The 18,357-nt window shown below is 43.6% G+C and overlaps 1 protein-coding gene across 1 annotated transcript in view; it reads right to left on the bottom strand.

Moving 5' to 3' along the window:
• Nucleotides 1-18,357, bottom strand: part of LOC126088227 (lachesin-like) — a 580,958-nt gene that overhangs the window by 463,562 nt on the left and 99,039 nt on the right. The window lies entirely within an intron of this gene.

Genomic DNA, 18,357 nt, shown 5'->3' with positions numbered 1-18,357 from the left:
ATAAAACACCTTTTTCTGTACTATATTTTATGGTTTTATGAACTTAGCGGAAGCAGGTACCAATGTTAAGGTTTGGAGACGGCATTACACCTCTGGATTGATGTAAAGAACGTTTCACATCTTGAAAATACCGCGTACTCAGTATGGAAAATGGCGAAGGGATACGAAGAGCAAAGCCAAAGGTAACGAAGAGTAGTAGAATAGAGAATCGCAGTATCAAAACTGGGAGCGCTGGTAGAAGAGGCAAAAGAAAACTGCCACAGTTTTCCATATCTACGGTCTGGGCACTTAACTATATTGTAAGCAGACAGTCTCGAATTATATGGCTGTGTAGATCCGTGTAGTTGTTGTCTGCATTCCTTTATAATTGTTATTAAATATGAGGATCCACTGAGCCACATCCCAAGTTCGTTAAAAGTATCGAAATTAAACTGTCGTTGGGTGGTGTCCTGAGATACCTCTGGGGTATATACTGATCGGCCCTTTCACGTCTTAAATATCTGGAGCGCAGTCTCGAATTAAATTGCTGTTGTTGTCTGCATTTCTTTAGTGCTGCATTACGAAACTTGTAAGGTGCTACCCTTGATAAAACCGCCAAGTTACTATATAGGCATTCTTCGGAAACATCAGTTGCTATTGAACTTCCTTGAGGAATGAACATGATTTTCATTTTGTTGCAAACTTTTATGTATGGCCATAAAGAGGTATGGAAATACACTCCTGGAAATGGAAAAAAGAACACATTGACACCGGTGTGTCAGACCCACCATACTTGCTCCGGATACTGCGAGAGGGCTGTACAAGCAATGATCACACGCACGGCACAGCGGACACACCAGGAACCGCGGTGTTGGCCGTCGAATGGCGCTAGCTGCGCAGCATTTGTGCACCGCCGCCGTCAGTGTCAGCCAGTTTGCCGTGGCATACGGAGCTCCATCGCAGTCTTTAACACTGGTAGCATGCCGCGACAGCGTGGACGTGAACCGTATGTGCAGTTGACGGACTTTGAGCGAGGGCGTATAGTGGGCATGCGGGAGGCCGGGTGGACCTACCGCCGAATTGCTCAACACGTGGGGCGTGAGGTCTCCACAGTACATCGATGTTGTCGCCAGTGGTCGGCGGAAGGTGCACGTGCCCGTCGACCTGGGACCGGACCGCTGCGACGCACGGATGCACGCCAAGACCGTAGGATCCTACGCAGTGCCGTAGGGGACCGCACCGCCACTTCCCAGCAAATTAGGGACACTGTTGCTCCTGGGGTATCGGCGAGGACCATTCGCAACCGTCTGCATGAAGCTGGGCTACGGTCCCGCACACCGTTAGGCCGTCTTCCGCTCACGCCCCAACATCGTGCAGCCCGCCTCCAGTGGTGTCGCGACAGGCGTGAATGGAGGGACGAATGGAGACGTGTCGTCTTCAGCGATGAGAGTCGCTTCTGCCTTGGTGCCAATGATGGTCGTATGCGTGTTTGGCGCCGTGCACGTGAGCGCCACAATCAGGACTGCATACGACCGAGGCACACAGGGCCAACACCCGGCATCATGGTGTGGGGAGCGATCTCCTACACTGGCCGTACACCACTGGTGATCGTCGAGGGGACACTGAATAGTGCACGGTACATCCAAACCGTCATCGAACTCATCGTTCTACCATTCCTAGACCGGCAAGGGAACTTGCTGTTCCAACAGGACAATGCACGTCCGCATGTATCCCGTGCCACCCAACGTGCTCTAGAAGGTGCAAGTCAACTACCCTGGCCAGCAAGATCTCCGGATCTGTCCCCCATTGAGCATGTTTGGGACTGGATGAAGCGTCGTCTCACGCGGTCTGCACGTCCAGCACGAACGCTGGCCCAACTGAGGCGCCAGGTGGAAATGGCATGGCAAGCCGTTCCACAGGACTACATCCAGCATCTCTACGATCGTCTCCATGGGAGAATAGCAGCCTGCATTGCTGCGAAAGGTGGATATACACTGTACTAGTGCCGACATTGTGCATGCTCTGTTGCCTGTGTCTATGTGCCTGTGGTTCTGTCAGTGTGATCAAGTGATGTATCTGACCCCAGGAATGTGTCAATAAAGTTTCCCCTTCCTGGGACAATGAATTCACGGTGTTCTTATTTCAATTTCCAGGAGTGTATAAATAATGCTGCATACTATCCCTATTTCTCATTACTTGGCAATTATCTGTCACACTTACTATTAATACTTCTGCGTTTTGTGATATTTCATAGAAAATTTGAAACTGAGACGTAACTATAGTCCAAAATGTATATCTAGAATGTGTTCATGTTAAATTATTTTACTATGCTGGTATGGTATTTCAACACCTGCAATTAAAACTACGTCTTTTCATACAAGTTGTAGGCTACACTACTGTAAATATCGAATAAAAAACCATCAAAATAGAACAGGTGAGAAGCCATATTTCCAATATGCTCCATATAATATGGACCTTCGTTTAAAGCAAATTTCCAGATAAAGATTCAGTCATTGTCAAATATGAGAGCGAAGTATGAGCTGGTAGAGTCATTAAAGATTTCAAAACTGGGGCAGGAGCGAGCTGTATGGCAAGAGATGCCAAACTATGGATTTGATAAAAAGAAAGAAATCTTACGAACAAAAAATCTAATATCACACGCAAAATTGAACCCCCTACTAAGGTGTCCAACAAAACAGAATTCTGTGCCGTAAAAGAACTCTAAGGTGCAAAATTGTGGGGTGAATTGAGTATTGGTACTTAAATCTCTTAAACTTGAAATAAATGTGCAAATAATTTTTATTTTATTTCATAATAAAATAAATAGACATAAGAACCCAACCTGTAAGACACCATTAGAAAAGTAAGAGGGAAGTACTTAGGAACGTCGGCTCCAAACTATGTTCCAATTTTTAGCAACTAATATACGTTTCGATAGAACTTGAAGTTAGAAATTGGAAGCTCCTTTCACTTCAATGAGCATTTGCGAAAACAAGAAGTCGTAATTTAAATGTCATATACACATACTCTGCGGACAAAATTAAACAGAACTGCGAAAATTGGGGTATAGTTATGTGAAACTACAGCATATTGAACATCTTACACAGTAATTTTAAAAAAAAATTCGATGTACGTATATGTTAATTTCTTTGTATGTGTTGCTTTAACAAAAGAATATACCGAAAGCAGCGATTATAAACTTGGGTGTAACTCAAGATGCCCAAGAGAATTGTATTTTGTTACTATCTTGAAATTTTTGGTACAAGTTGCGCTGATAGTGATTCAAAATAAATTTGAGAAGGAATAAAGTAAAATTAGGTCCTTCAGAGCTTGATCGTAAATTCGTAGGTAATAGCATTTATTTCAGATATGGGATCATAAGGTGAATTATACGTAGCTCTCATCCTGTTCCCGCAGAGAATAACTGCGTCATAAAAGATAACGAGGATGGGCTGTGATAAATAAATTGAAGCATATCTATACTTGTATTAGATATATGATCGGGCCCCTACATCCACCATTTGATTTGGGGAACAACAGTCGACAGCCTTTTCCAACAATGGTCCAGATTAGGGCAGAAATTTGCAGCTAGTAACGTGATTGTTAATTTACTAAGGCTGTATAGACCACATTGAGCGACTGAACAAAACTTTTATATTTTCTAATGGCTGTCGCCAGATCAAAAGTCACTATGCGTTTCCCAGTCAGAAGTCGCGTGCCACGATTCCGCCTTCGGCTGTTTTTTCGCGCAGCGGCCTGACATAGGCACTGTATCTTAATTAGCTCAGTATAAAAGTTAAGTCACGCTCGGCGTGTATAAAAGATGTAATCTGACGAAACGAAGAATCCGTAAGATCACACGGTCACTAAAATAACAGTATCTTGACAACTATTATATATTACATGAAATACAATGAAGCACCAAAGAAACTTGTACAGGCATACGTATTCAAATAAAAAGATATGTAAACAGGCAGAATAAGGCGCTGCGGTCGGCAACGCCTATATGTGACTACAATTGTCTCGCGCAGTTGTTAGATCGGTTACTGCTGCTACAACGGCAGGTTATCAAGATTTACGTGAGATTGAACGTAGTGCTACAGTCGACCCACAAGCAATGGGACACAGCATCTCCGAGGTAGCAATGAAGTTGGGATTTTCCAATACGACCATTTCACGAGTGTGCCGCGAATATCTGAAATCCGGTAAAATATCAAATCTCCGTTATCGTGGCGGTCGGAAAAACATTCAGCAAAAACGGGACCAATGACGACTGAAGACAAACTTTCAACGTCACAGAAATGTAACCCTTTCTCAAATTGCTGCAGATTTGAATGCAGGGCATCAACAAGTATCACCGTGCCAAGAATTCAACGAAACGTCATCGATATGGGCTTTCGGAGGCGACGGCCCACTCATGTACCCTTGATGACTGCAAGGCACAAAGCTTTACGCCTCGTCAGTGACACTGGACTGTTGATGACTGGAAACATGTTGCTTGGTCGGACGAGTCTCGTGTCAAATTGCATCGAGTGGATGGACGTGTACTGGTATGGAGACAAGCTCATGAATCCATGAACGCTGTATGTCGGCAGGGAAAGTTTCAAACTGACGGAGGCTCTGTAATGGTGGGCGTGAGCAGGTGGAGTGATATGGGACCACAGTTAGATATGACTCTGACAGGTCACACCTACACTAGCAAACTGTCTGATCACCTGCATACATTCATGTCCATTGTGCGTTCCGCAGCAGGGACAATGCGACCCCCCCCCCCTCGCCCCCCACGTCCACAATTGCTACAGAAAGGCTTCAGGAACACTCTCCCAAGTGTAAACACTTCCGCTCGCCACCGAACTCCCCAGATATGAATATTATTGAGCATATCTGGGGTGCGTTGAAACGTGCTGTTCAGAATAGATCTCGACCCCCTTGTACTCTTACGGATTTTTGGCCACCCCTGCAGGATTCATGGTGTCAGTTCCGTCCAGCACTACTTTAGACAGTGGTCGAGTCGATGGCACGTCATGTTGGGGCACTTCTAGGTGCTCGCGTGGGCTCTACACGATATTAAGCAGGTGTATCAGTTTACTTAGCTCTTCAGTGTATATTTGCAGTTGCCAATACTGACAACCATCAACTGTATAAGGGAAAGACGACAATGAAAATTTGTGCCCGACCGAGTCTAGATTCCGAATTTCCCGCTTATCGTTAGCGGTCGCCTTACCGGTTGTCTACCCGAGCACGACTCACGGCCAGACCCACAGTTCCATATGTCAGCAACAACGTGTCCATTACCTATACTCTTTCATCCATCACATACAGGGTGCGGCAGCGTTCATAGTATGATATTACAAACAAACCATCAGTCAGTAACTGTAATTTATTTATTATCTCTTCTGTCAATTAATAGTTAAAGGTATGCCGTTTACTGTTATGTAAGTCATTGTCCATTGCGTAGATTACTTTTTGATTATGACTCCTGTCAGATGATGCCCCCTCTGCACAACACATTCATGTAAGCGGCGCTGGAAGCTTTCCATAGCTCGGCGTAACGTATTCGCTGGGACATTGCCGACGGAAGTTCTGATGCGATCCTTCCACACATGAATGGTGGCCTGAATTTCCATGGATTTCTTGCGACAGTCATTTTCCGGTAGAGTGATTTCCCGGTTTGGTGACGTTTCCTGGCCACCTCGCTCACCTGACCTTTCATGTGTAGACATTTTCCTTTGGGGCTGCCTAGAGCAAGAAGTGTTCCGAACACGTTGTGCCATCATTCCTGAGTTGAAAGATCGTATCAGAACTGCCGTCGGCAATTTACCAGGAAAGACGTCACGCCGAGTTATGGAAAGCTTTAAACGGCGCCTAGATGAATGTATTGTGCAGAGGGGGGGTCATTTGACCGGAGTCATATTCAAAAAGAAATCCATGCAATGGACAATAACTTACACATTAGTAAATGGCACACCTTTAACTATTAATTGACATTGTTGTTGTTGTGGTCTTCAGTCCTGAGACTGGTTTGATGCAGCTCTCCATGCTACTCTATCCTGTGCAAGCTTCTTCATCTCACAGTACCTACTGCAACCTACATCCTTCTGAATCTGCTTAGTGTATTGATCTCTTGGTCTCCCTCTACGATTTTTACCCTCCACGCTGCCCCCCAATGCTAAATTTGTGATCCCTCGATGCCTCAGAACATGTCCTACCAACCGATCCCTTCTTCTAGTCAAGTTGTGCCACAAACTTCTCTTCTCCCCAATCCTATTCAATACCTCCTCATTAGTTACGTGATCTACCCACCTTATCTTCAGCATTCTTCTGTAGCACCACATTTCGAAAGCTTCTATTCTCTTCTTGTCCAAACTAGTTATCGTCCATGTCTCACTTCCATACATGGCTACACTCCATACAAATACTTTCAGAAACGACTTCCTGACACCTAAATCTATATTCGATGTTAACAAATTTCTCTTCTTGAGAAACGCTTTCCTTGCCATTGCCAGTCTACATTTTATATCCTCTCTACTTCGACCATCATCGGTTATTTTACCCCCCAAATAGCAAAACTCCTTTACTACTTTAAGTGTCTCATTTCCTAATCTAATTCCCTCAGCATCACCCGACTTAATTTGACTACATTCCATTATCCTCGTTTTGCTTTTGTTGATGTTCATCTTATATCCTCCTTTCAAGACACTGTCCATTCCGTTCAACTGCTCTTCCAAGTCATTAGCTGCCTCTGACAGAATTACAATGTCATCGGCGAACCTCAAGGTTTTTACTTCTTCTCCATGAATTTTAATACCTACTCCGAATTTTTCTTTTGTTTCCTTTACTGCTTGCTCAATATACAGATTGAATAACATCGGGGAGAGGCTACAACCCCGTCTCACTCCTTTCCCAACCACTGCTTCCCTTTCATGCCCCTCGACTCTTATAACTGCCATCTGGTTTCTGTACAAATTGTAAATAGCCTTTCGCTCCCTGTATTTTACCCCTGCCACCTTCAGAATTTGAAAGAGAGTATTCCAGTCAACATTGTCAAAAGCTTTCTCTAAGTCTACAAATGCTAGAAACGTAGGTTTGCCTTTTCTTAATCTTTCTTCCAAGATAAGTCGTAAGGTCAGTATTGCCTCACGTGTTCCAACATTTCTACGGAATCCAAACTGATCTTCCCCGAGGTCGGCTTCTACCAGTTTTTCCATTCGTCTGTAAAGAATTCGCGTTAGTATTTTGCAGCTGTGACTTATTAAACTGATAGTTCGGTAACTTTCACATCTGTCAACACCTGCTTTCTTTGGGATTGGAATTATTATATTCTTCTTAAAGTCTGAGGGTATTTCGCCTGTCTCATACATCGTGCTCACCAGATGGTAGAGTTTTGTCATGACTGGCTCTCCTGAGGCCATCAGTAGTTCTAATGGAATGTTGTCTACTCCCGGGGCCTTGATTTGACTCAGGTCTTTCAGTGCTCTGTCAAACTCTTCACGCAGTATCTTATCTCCCATTTCATCTTCATCTACATCCTCTTCCATTTCCATAATATTGCCCTCAAGTACATCGCCCTTGTATAAACCCTCTATATACTCCTTCCACCTTTCTGCTTTCCCTTCTTTGCTTAGAACTGGGTTGCCATCTGAGCTCTTGATATTCATACAAGTGGTTCTCTTTTCTCCAAAGGTCTCTTTAATTTTCCTGTAGGCAGTATCTATCTTACCCCTAGTGAGACAAGCCTCTACATCCTTACATTTGTCCTCTAGCCATCCCTGCTTAGCCATTTTGCACTTCCTGTCGATTTCATTTTTGAGACGTTTATATTCCTTTTTGCCTTTTCTCCTTTCATCAATTAAATTCAATATTTCTTCTGTTACCCAAGGATTTCTATTAGCCCGCATCTTTTTACCTACTTGATCGTCTGCTGCCTTCACCACTTCATCCCTCAGAGCTACCCATTCTTCTTCTACTGTATTTCTTTCCCCCATTCCTGTCAATTGTTCCCTAATGCTCTCCCTGAAACTCTCTACAACCTCTGGTTCTTTCAGTTTATCCAGTTCCCATCTCCTTAAATTTCCACCTTTTTGCAGTTTCTTCAGTTTCAATCTGCAGTTCATAACCAATAGATTGTGGTCAGAATATACATCTGCCCCAGGAAATGTCTTACAATTTAAAACCTGGTTCCTAAATCTCTGTCTTACCATTATATAATCTATCTGAAACCTGTCAGTATCTCCAGGCTTCTTCCATGTATACAGCCTCCTTTCATGATTCTTGAACCAAGTGTTAGCTATGATTAAGTTATGCTCTGTGCAAAATTCTACAAGGCGGCTTCCTCTTTCATTCCTTCTCCCCAATCCATATTCACCTACTATGTTTCCTTCTCTCCCTTTTCCTACTGACGAATTCCAGTCACCCATCACTATTAAATTTTCGTCTCCCTTCACTACCTGAATAATTTCTTTTATCTCGTCATACATTTCATCTATTTCTTCATCATCTGCAGAGCTAGTTGGCATATAAACTTGTACTACTGTAGTAGGCATGGGCTTTGTGTCTATCTTGGCCACAATAATGCGTTCACTATGCTGTTTGTAGTAGCTAACCCGCACTCCTATTTTTTTATTCATTATTAAACCCACTCCTGCATTACCCCTATTTGATTTTGTATTTATAACCCTGTAATCACCTGACCAAAAGTCTTGTTCCCCCTGCCACCGAACTTCACTAAATCCCACTATATCTAACTTTAACCTATCCATCTCCCTTTTTAAATTTTCTAACCTACCTGCCCGATTAAGTGAGCTGACATTCCACGCTCCGATCCGTAGAACGCCAGTTTTCCTTCTCCTGATAACGACGTCCTCTTGAGTAGTCCCCGCCCGGAGATCCGAATGGGGGACTATTTTACCTCCGGAATATTTTACCCAAGAGGACGCCATCATCATTTAATCATACAGTAGAGCTGCATGTCCTCGGGAAAAATTACGGCTGTAGTTTCCCCTTGCTTTCAGCCGTTCGCAGTACCAGCACAGCAAGGCCGTTTTGGTTAATGTTACAAGGCCAGATCAGTCAATCATCCAGACTGTTGCCCCTGCAACTACTGAAAAGGCTGCTGCCCCTCTTCAGGAACCACATGTTTGTCTGGCCTCTCAACAGATACCCCTCCGTTGTGGTTGCACCTACGGTACGGCCATCTGTATCGCTGAGGCACGCAAGCCTCCCCACCAACGGCAAGGTCCATGGTTCATGGGGGGATTAATTGACATAAGAGGTAATAAATAAATTACAGTTACTGCCTGATGGTGTGGTTTTAATATCCCACTATGAACGCTGCCGCAGCCTGTATATTCCCGCACATGGGAGACACATTGCTTGAAAGTCGCTTAGGCCGGCCGGTGTGGCCGTGCGGCTCTAGGCGCTTCAGTCTGGAACCGCGTGACGCTACGGTCGCAGGTTAGAATCCTGCCTCGGGCATGGATGTGTGTGCTGTCCTTAGGTTAGTTAGGCTTAAGTAGTTCTAAGTTCTAGGGGACTGAGGACCATAGATGTTAAGTCCCATAGTGCTCAGAGCAAAATGGTTCAAATGGCTCTGAGCACTATGGGACTCAACTGCTGTGGTCATAAGTCCCCTAGAACTTAGAACTACTTAAACCTAACTAACCTAAGGACATCACACACACCCATGCCCGAGGCAGGATTCGAACTTGCGACCGTAGCAGTCCCGCGGTTCCGGACTGCAGCGCCAGAACCGCTAGACCACCGCGGCCGGCCCGTGCTCAGAGCCATTTGAACCATTTTTTGAAAGTCGCTTACCCGTTGTCAGCGGATAAATACGATATTGCATTGCCTCTGTTATTCCGAATGACGATGTGAAGTTCCGTCGTTGATGCAAGTTCTAAGGAGCTTTCCGTTGTAATAATACAGGCACTGCATTGTCGTACTATACGTTAATTAGATACGGTTACACTCAATTTGTTACCTGAGAAATGAAGAAATTGGTAACAAACGTTTAGCCGTGAGGGTTCAGGTGTAAATAATCCTGCCTAGAAAGAGAGGTTACACAGTAGGGTATAAACACGGAAGGTATTCGAAAGTAGGCAGACGCAAGTGCAGCTACCTTTATTTAGTAAAAGTGTTCCACTATTATCAGCTATGGATTTGGAACTCAACGGGGTTTCGTGTAAGTGATCGCCTGCAGCATAGCATTGTATGTACTGGCGGGCCATCGAAAATTCAGAAAAGAAATATTATTCTGAGTTATCGTGTTATCGAAGAAACAAAGAAATGAAAGTTATGTACGATTGAAGAAGTGCTAAGAAATAGGTGAGGAAGAAAACTGTGGAAGACCTATCCATGAGAACAAACTTATTTCTGATGCATCTGCTAGAGCTTCTAGGAAAGGTTAAAACAGCGCTGGAGAAAAAGGAAAAACAGAAGGGACAGATCAAGGCTAGAATATGAGTACAAATGCAATGGCAACTATCGATCAAATGTACACATCGACCATTCCTCGAAATGTAACATGTGAAGGCGAGGAGAGCAGGCGGGTATTTTATCAGCAGAACCCATGCAGAATTTGTCGGCAGAAAACACACACACACTCACACACCCTCTCCCAAACACGACCCTGTATTTTACAGGCCATTACAAACACATGGCTAGTCACAGCTCACGTTTTAAGTGACCATTAAAATGAGTGTGTCAAGCAGTATATACTTCAGAGACTGCTAACTTTTTTCTCTAGACCCCACCTAACAACAATCTAATATCGATGCTTGTAACCCACTTGTTATGTGGCGTAGTGTGCCATCGTATTTAATGTCAATTATACTACTACGTTTGTACTCTCTGTTTTATTTATTAAAATATGAGCAGATATAGACATTACTGTCTTAACTTACAGGTTAAGATGCACTTGACACTAAAGCATTACTGTGAACTCTCAAATTAAGAGTCACAATGTTATTTCCACGTCTGCGTTCTGCAGGGTGAAACGGAACTCCACAGTCAAACTTTCAGAGGCTGTTCAAGGACACTTTGTGATTGTTTTGGTACAAGGGCCGCTTGGTATCCTGCGTATCATTATAGAGTTTATACGTTTATTACTGCAGCCATCCTTGTTTCTGCGAAAATACTTCCACAACAGTAAAGAAGTGTGTAATATGCAATAACCAAAACATACAACGCACGAAGCCTCAGACGTAAAAGAACTGTGATGCAGTGGATGTCGATGCGAAAACAGATCGGCACAGTGTTGTGCTGCCCATCCTTTGCAGTCGGTGAAACCATACACGAGCTGCACATTGGCCAGCTCTTCTTCAGTGAACCTATCCATACTACTGCTATTTATCACTGCTAACACGCAACAACATTGACAGGCAACAAAACCCTACACTGAACCTTACAGCACTGGATGCAAACATAAGATTGAGGTATGGCAGGCATTACTGTTATCAGTGCAAATGAAAACAAGACGCACAGCGCATGCCGTCGAAATTTGCGTTGTCATGCACTATTTTCACTGCACTTCAGGTACAACGCTAACTGCGTCACGAAACCAAGCGAAACTCCGTAGCAAACTACCAGAGACCGTAGTCCTTAATACCAAAATAATCAGAACATACCCCTGAGCAATCTCTGAAAGCTTGTCAACTTAGTTCTCGTTCTCGCTATACGTAAAGATATTGGCAATATTGGTTAAGGTACACCTTACGCCTAAAAGACGACAGTGGACTCTGAAATTCGGTATCAAAACATTATTTCTAGGTCTAAATTATCTCTGCAAAACGCAATTGGGGGAATTAAATAACGGTTGACAATTACTCTTAGGCCTATTTTAGGTCTTTAGTATATTAAATGTACATGATCAACCATCTTCCGCGAGTAGTCCAACATATGGCCGGCTTACACTGCTGTTTACACCAAATGCCGATAATTTCAATCTTTGCCCTTCCTATACAGAATTTTCTGTACGCTGTATTTCAAGGAATCTGCAGGCCCTGTTTGCAAATCTGCGATAGATTTTTCAATTTTCCTGTAGAGGTTATATTCTTCCTTCCTGGCAGATGCTTTCGCCAAAAACTCTAGTTTGCGTTTTTTCACTTGTGGCTCTTCCATCTTCAATTTTCTTTTACGTTCAAAACCCGTCAACTGCCCTTAATAGGGTAGAATATGTAAATGGATTAAGTCCGTTCGATACGCAGGTGAGTCAAATGAAAACCTTACATTTGTAATAACAAATCGAAATTTCGCGCCGTTATCCCGTAAGTTGGTAAGCATGCAACAAACAGCGTGCAAAATGGCCTGTAGGTGGCAGCATAGTGCAGACGCACACCATCGCAGTATCAGTATAAAAATGGCCGCCCCACTTGCGACCTGCACCAGGGAACAACAATGTTCTGTTATTCGGTTTTTGCGTAGTGAAGGTGTCAAACATACTGAAATTCATCGACGACTGAAGGTTCAGTACGGTGATGCATGTTCGTCACAGAAGCAAGTCTACGAATGGAGTAGGAAGTTCGCAAATGGTGTGACTTCAGTGGAACATGTTCCTCGTCCAGGTCAGGCACAACGAGTTGTGAGTCCACAGGACATTGCAGCAGTTGAAGCCATAGTGAAGGAAAACCGCCGAGTGACACTGAATGACATTGCAGCATGTTTACAGGTTAGTCATGGGTCAGCACACCACATTGTGCATGATGTGCTCCAGTTTCACAAAGTGTATGCAAGATGGGTGCCACGGCAGCTGACTCCTGAAGTGAGAGAACGACGTGTTGATGCTTGTGAAGAACTTCTTTGGCGCTTTGAACGAGAAGGTGATGGTTTCCTTGCAAGAGTCGTTATTGGGGTCGAAACCTGGGTTCACTTCCTCCAACTGGAAACGAAGAGACCGAACAAGGAATGGCGCCATTCCTCATCACCAAAACCAAAGAAGTTTCGAACAGAACCATCAGCAGGGAAGGTTATCTTGACACTCTTTTGGGACGAAAAAGGAGTCAATTTGGAGCATTTCATGCCTAGAGGGACCAGTGTCACCAGTAAATCATACACAGATCTAAGAAACCATCTACGGCGTGCAATCAAATCAGAGCGACGTGGATTGCTGTCAGCAGGTGTCCTTTTGCAACATGACAATGCAAGGACTCACACTGCCCGTACAACAGTTGTAACAATCACAGACCTGCATTTTTAGTTTCTTCCTCAGCCACCATGCTCACTCGGCCTTGCCCCAAATGATTTTGTCCGCAGCTCGTGGTCGTGCGGTAGCGTTCTCGCTTCCCATGCCCGGGTTCCCGGGTTCGTTTCCCGGCGGGGTCAGGGATTTTCTCTGCCTCGTGATGACTGGGTGTTGTGTGCTGTCCTTAGGTTAGTTAGGTTTAAGTAGTTCTAAGTTCTAGGGGACTGATGACCATAGATGTTAAGTGCCATAGTGCTCAGAGCCATTTGAACCATTTTGAACCCAAATGATTTCCATATGTTTGGACCACTCAAAGACGCAATGGGAGGAAAGAAGTTCCGTTATCATGAAGTGGTACGCCACGCGGTGCATGAGTGGTTGCGCGGACTACGAAAAGATTTTTTTTGTAAAGGAATTTATGCACTTCGTAAGCGCTGGAGGACTTGCATTGAGCGTGGGGGAGATTATGTTTAAAAGTGATACAGCTTTCTACCACTTCTGCACAATAAATAATATTTAAAAAAATATTTAAGGTTTTCATTTGACTCACCCTCGTACATTATTTCTTGTTCTGAGGACCTGCGGAAGCATTGCCTGATAACATTGCAGTAACTTTCAGAGAAAAGAAGAAATGAAGGAAAGTTATTTATAGATGTTTCTGTACCAAGCTGTTAAAAACCTGAAGAATTTGTGAGGGAGGTGATCGGCCGTGTTTTGCTAGATGAATTGGTTGCTTTTCAATATCAAACATTGTCATAGCCCTTCCATTTTAATATGTGTAAGTCGTTCTTAAGATCTGTTATGAGTAAATTAATTATTTTCTGAGGATTTCCGTAGGATCTTCAGTTTTTGTTATTTAATTTATAATCTCATCACAACAACGATAATGTGGCGTTCCTGGGAGTGTAATTTGTTCATAATTCTGCTTTCGCTATTTATTTTTGTAAAACACTCCCTACATAACACTATGAGACAAGACTTTCTGTTGGGCTAGGACGCTTCCTCACCTTCGGTGATGACTGTCGTCGTTAAAATAGGTGTGAAGTTGAGCTTTCACGTACAGAGGCAGGCCTGCCCTGAACCAGGCTCAGGTGTGCGTCCTCAAGACGGTTCTTGAGAATGCATCTGTAAAAAGTACCGAGCACACAGGGCTCTTAAAATTCTTTTGATCTTCCACAGCGGTCTGCAAGCGTTCATTTCCATGCATGGTTGTGTCTTGGCTCACATTCTCTGTGTGTTACAATACTTCACCATCGTGTCCTAATCTAGTGGATGTAAATCGACAAAGGCTGCAAGTCGTTCATAATGAAATGTTTGGCATTAAAATGAGGGCATCTGTTTTATTATATCAATAAATGGTAGATGGGTAGGCCATCAGTTTCATAAACAGCATATAACAGCGCCAGTATTTTACCCGGTGACTATAATCAAAGTGCAGTTACCCGCAGAGGTCCATTATTGGCTGTAATCATCGTACGGCAGCGAAATCTTGTAGATATGCGTTAATGTGGGCCGATCTATGCAGGAAGAAAGTTATTCCCCATTGTGGCACGTAAGTGTGATTACACGCAGTCTGAGCGGCCTTCCTGCACTGGGTAATAGTGTTGTATTTAATAACAAGCACCAGTATAAAACTTCCTTTTTGCGCAAAATAGGGGGGTCCGCTAATTTTAAAATTAGATTTGGTGCACCACAGCCCCTAGGCTAGTACACATTTTAGTTATCAAACATAAGTGACACATGCAGAAATCCAAAGCTATGATGCTGGCCTGCTTGAGAAGAAATCTATCTTAAGGCGCGAAATGCTGTTTAAATTCCACTGCACGAGATATCACTTGCCTGGGCTGCTGATGCTTTGGCATGCAGAGAGCGTGATGCGTAAGTTCTACAGATAAGTTGGCACATTGTGCACTGGTAGTTCCGTCTTTACGTGTGTTGTATCCATTGGCGACTGGTGACCAGGCTTCATTTGTTGTTACATGTTGTACAATTCGTGATTGTGGAGTGGTTCTTGTTGACGAGGACAACTAAACAAATGATGAATTCACTAGCCTTTGACTATTGTTTGACGGAAGCCTATTAAAGGGGAACATTAGTCATCAAAATTTGAGTGTCTATTATCACATCATTAAGGGTTAATCTAGCGGCTGATGGTACCATTTCCAGTCAGTTTCGAAATTTCTTACTAAATAAAAACCATGGATATTAGAGAGTTTTTAAAGGCTATACGATTTCGTTAATATACATTTATGAAAGTTTTAACGTTAAATTCGTTCAGAATATCCTTGATGTAAAGTTGCTTATCTTTCGAGAAACATCTCAAATACTGCGTTGCCGGCCCTATCTTAGGGATGGTGAGGTTGTGACTGGGCCATGGTTCTTATACCGACCTCAGTTGCAGGTAGAGTCTGTGGACGTTACAGGGGGACCGGTGGTGCTGGACATTGCCTTCCAAGCTGGTAATCATGCAGCCACGATTGAATCTCCTCTGTAGCCTTCACGATTTCTGAACCTGCCGCAAATGGAAAGTTTCAATAAATGGTATTCAGTTCAGTCTCCACTCCGAACCACAGAAATCTCTGTTCATTACGATCAAAAATAGTTCAAATGGCTCTGAGTACTATGGGGCTTAACTTGTGAGGTCATCAGTCCCCCAGAACTTACAACTACTTAAACCTAACTAACCTAAGGACATCACACACATCCATGCTCGAGGCAGGGTTCGAACCTGCGACCGTAGCGGTCGCGCGCTTCCAGACTGTAGCGCCTAGAACCGCTCGGCCACCTCGGCCGGTCATTACGATCATTTCCAGCCGTCCATCCACCCATTCATCTCTTACGAGATCTGCCTCGTTCTTTCTTTCCATTCGGCCGATGATTCATTATTTTCTTCGCAATTTTACATCATTCTATCAATATGATCAGTTTCATCCTATTCCCTTGTATCTTGTCATTAACTGAAAAGAATATTAAATGCGATCTTACTGTTTCATTCCTTATTTAACCCCTTTTATTACAGCCCCTTACATACCTCATGAACTCCTTCTTTCTGCCTGTATTGGTGAAATTACATTTTTTGTTTCTTTCCTTGTTTTTCTTCCGAAAGTTCATCTGATTGTTCCTCAGATAGCTTTATATTAATTAACCTGCTTCTCAACATGTTTATTTATAACCTTCTCAATATGTTTGACAAAATTAAAACATCCCAGATCTGAAGTGGGATACTAATTCTACAATTTTGTCATTTACTATTATTTCCGTTTACAATTGATTTTTTCCCTTTGAAAGCCATTGTCTTTGTCTTATTGCAAATTTAGTTATATTGTAATACATCTCGTTTTTGCTCAGCCTATACAGGGTGTTACAAAAAGGTACGGCCAAACTTTCAGGAAACATTCCTCACATACAAAGAAAGAAAATATGTTATGTGGACATGTGTCCGGAAACGCTTACTTTCCACGTTAGAGCTCATTTTATTACTTCTCTTCAAATCACATTACTCATGGAATGGAAACACACAGAAACAGAACGTACCAGCGTGACTTCAAACACTTTGTTACAGGAAATGTTCAAAATGTCCTCCGTTAGTGAGGATACATGCATCCACCCTCCGTCGCATGGAATCCCTGATGCGCTGATGCAGCCTTGGAGAATGGCGTATTGTATCACAGCCGGAAGGCGTGAAGGCCTTGGTCCACCTCTACCAATCCATCGGTCACCGAATCTGTTGTTGCGAAGCGTACGAACACTTCGACTGAAATGTGCAGGAGCTCCATCGGGCATGAACAACATGTTCTGTCGCACTTGTAAAGGCACATGTTCTAGCGGGACAGGTAGAGTATCCCGTATGAAATCATGATAACGTGCTCCATTGAGCGTAGGTGGAAGAACATGAGGCCCAATCAATACAGCACCAACAATGCCTGCCCAAACGTTCACAGAAAATCTGTGTTGATGACGTGATTGCACAATTGCGTGCGGATTCTCGTCAGCCCACACATGTTGATTGTGAAAATTTACAATTTGATCACGTTGGAATGAAGCCTCATCCGTAAAGAGAACGTTTGCACTGAATTGAGGATTGACACATTGTTGGATGAACCATTCGCAGAAGTGTACCCGTGGAGGCCAATCAGCTGCTGATACTTCCTGCACACGCTGTACATGGTACGGAAACAACTCGTTCTCCCGTAGCACTCTCCACACAGTGACGTGGTCAACGTTACCTTGTACAGCAGCAACTTCTCTGACGCTGACATTAGGGTTATCGTCAACTGCACGAAAAATCGCCTCGTCCATTGCAGGTGTCCTCGTCGTTCTAGGTCTTCCTCGGTCGCGAGTCATAGGCTGGAATGTTCCGTGCTCCCTAAGACGCCGATCAATTGCTTCGAACGTCTTCCTGTCGGGACACCTTCGTTCTGGAAATCTGTCTCGATACAAACGTACCGCGCCACGGATGTAGCCTCGTGCTAATCCATACATCAAATGGGCATCTGCCAACTCCGCATTTGTAAACATTGAACTGACTGCAAAACCACGTTCGTGATGAACACTAACCTGTTGATGCTACGTACTGATGTCCTTGATGCTAGTACTGTAGAGCAATGAGTCGCATGTCAACACAAGCACCGAAGTCAATATTACCTTCCTTCAATTGGGCCAACTGGCGGTGAATCGATGAAGTACAGTACACACTGACGAAACTAAAATGAGTTCTAACATGGAAATTAATTGTTTCCGGACACATGTCCACATAACATCTTTTCGTTATTTGTGTGTCAGGTTTGTTTCCTGAAAGTGTGGCCGTACCTTTTTCTAACACCCTGTATACTGCTCTTTGGAAATTATCTTCTGTGTGCCGGCCGGTGTGACCGTGCGGTTCTAGTCGCATCAGTCTGGAACCGCGTGACCACTATGGTCGCAGGTTCGAATCCTGCCTCGGGCATGGATGTGTGTGATGTCCTTAGGTTAGTTACAGTTAAGTAGTTCTAAGTTCTAGGAGACTGATGACCACAGCAGTTACGTCCCATAGTGCTCAGAGCCACTTTTATGTTCTGTGTCCTCCTTAAACCTGTGGTCATCAGCATATAGCAGAAGATTTACTGGTTCACCAGACCTTATTTTGCTTCCTAACTATATTTAATATTTTCACATTGTAACTAGGTTGTCAATATTTAAATTAAATAAAGTGAGTGGTAGGC

This window comes from Schistocerca cancellata, chromosome 6 (genome assembly GCF_023864275.1).
Source record: "Schistocerca cancellata isolate TAMUIC-IGC-003103 chromosome 6, iqSchCanc2.1, whole genome shotgun sequence".
Classification (NCBI taxonomy): Eukaryota; Metazoa; Arthropoda; class Insecta; order Orthoptera; family Acrididae; genus Schistocerca; species Schistocerca cancellata.
The sequence above is the reverse complement of the archived record's forward strand: the minus strand, read 5'-3'. Positions and strand labels throughout refer to the sequence as shown.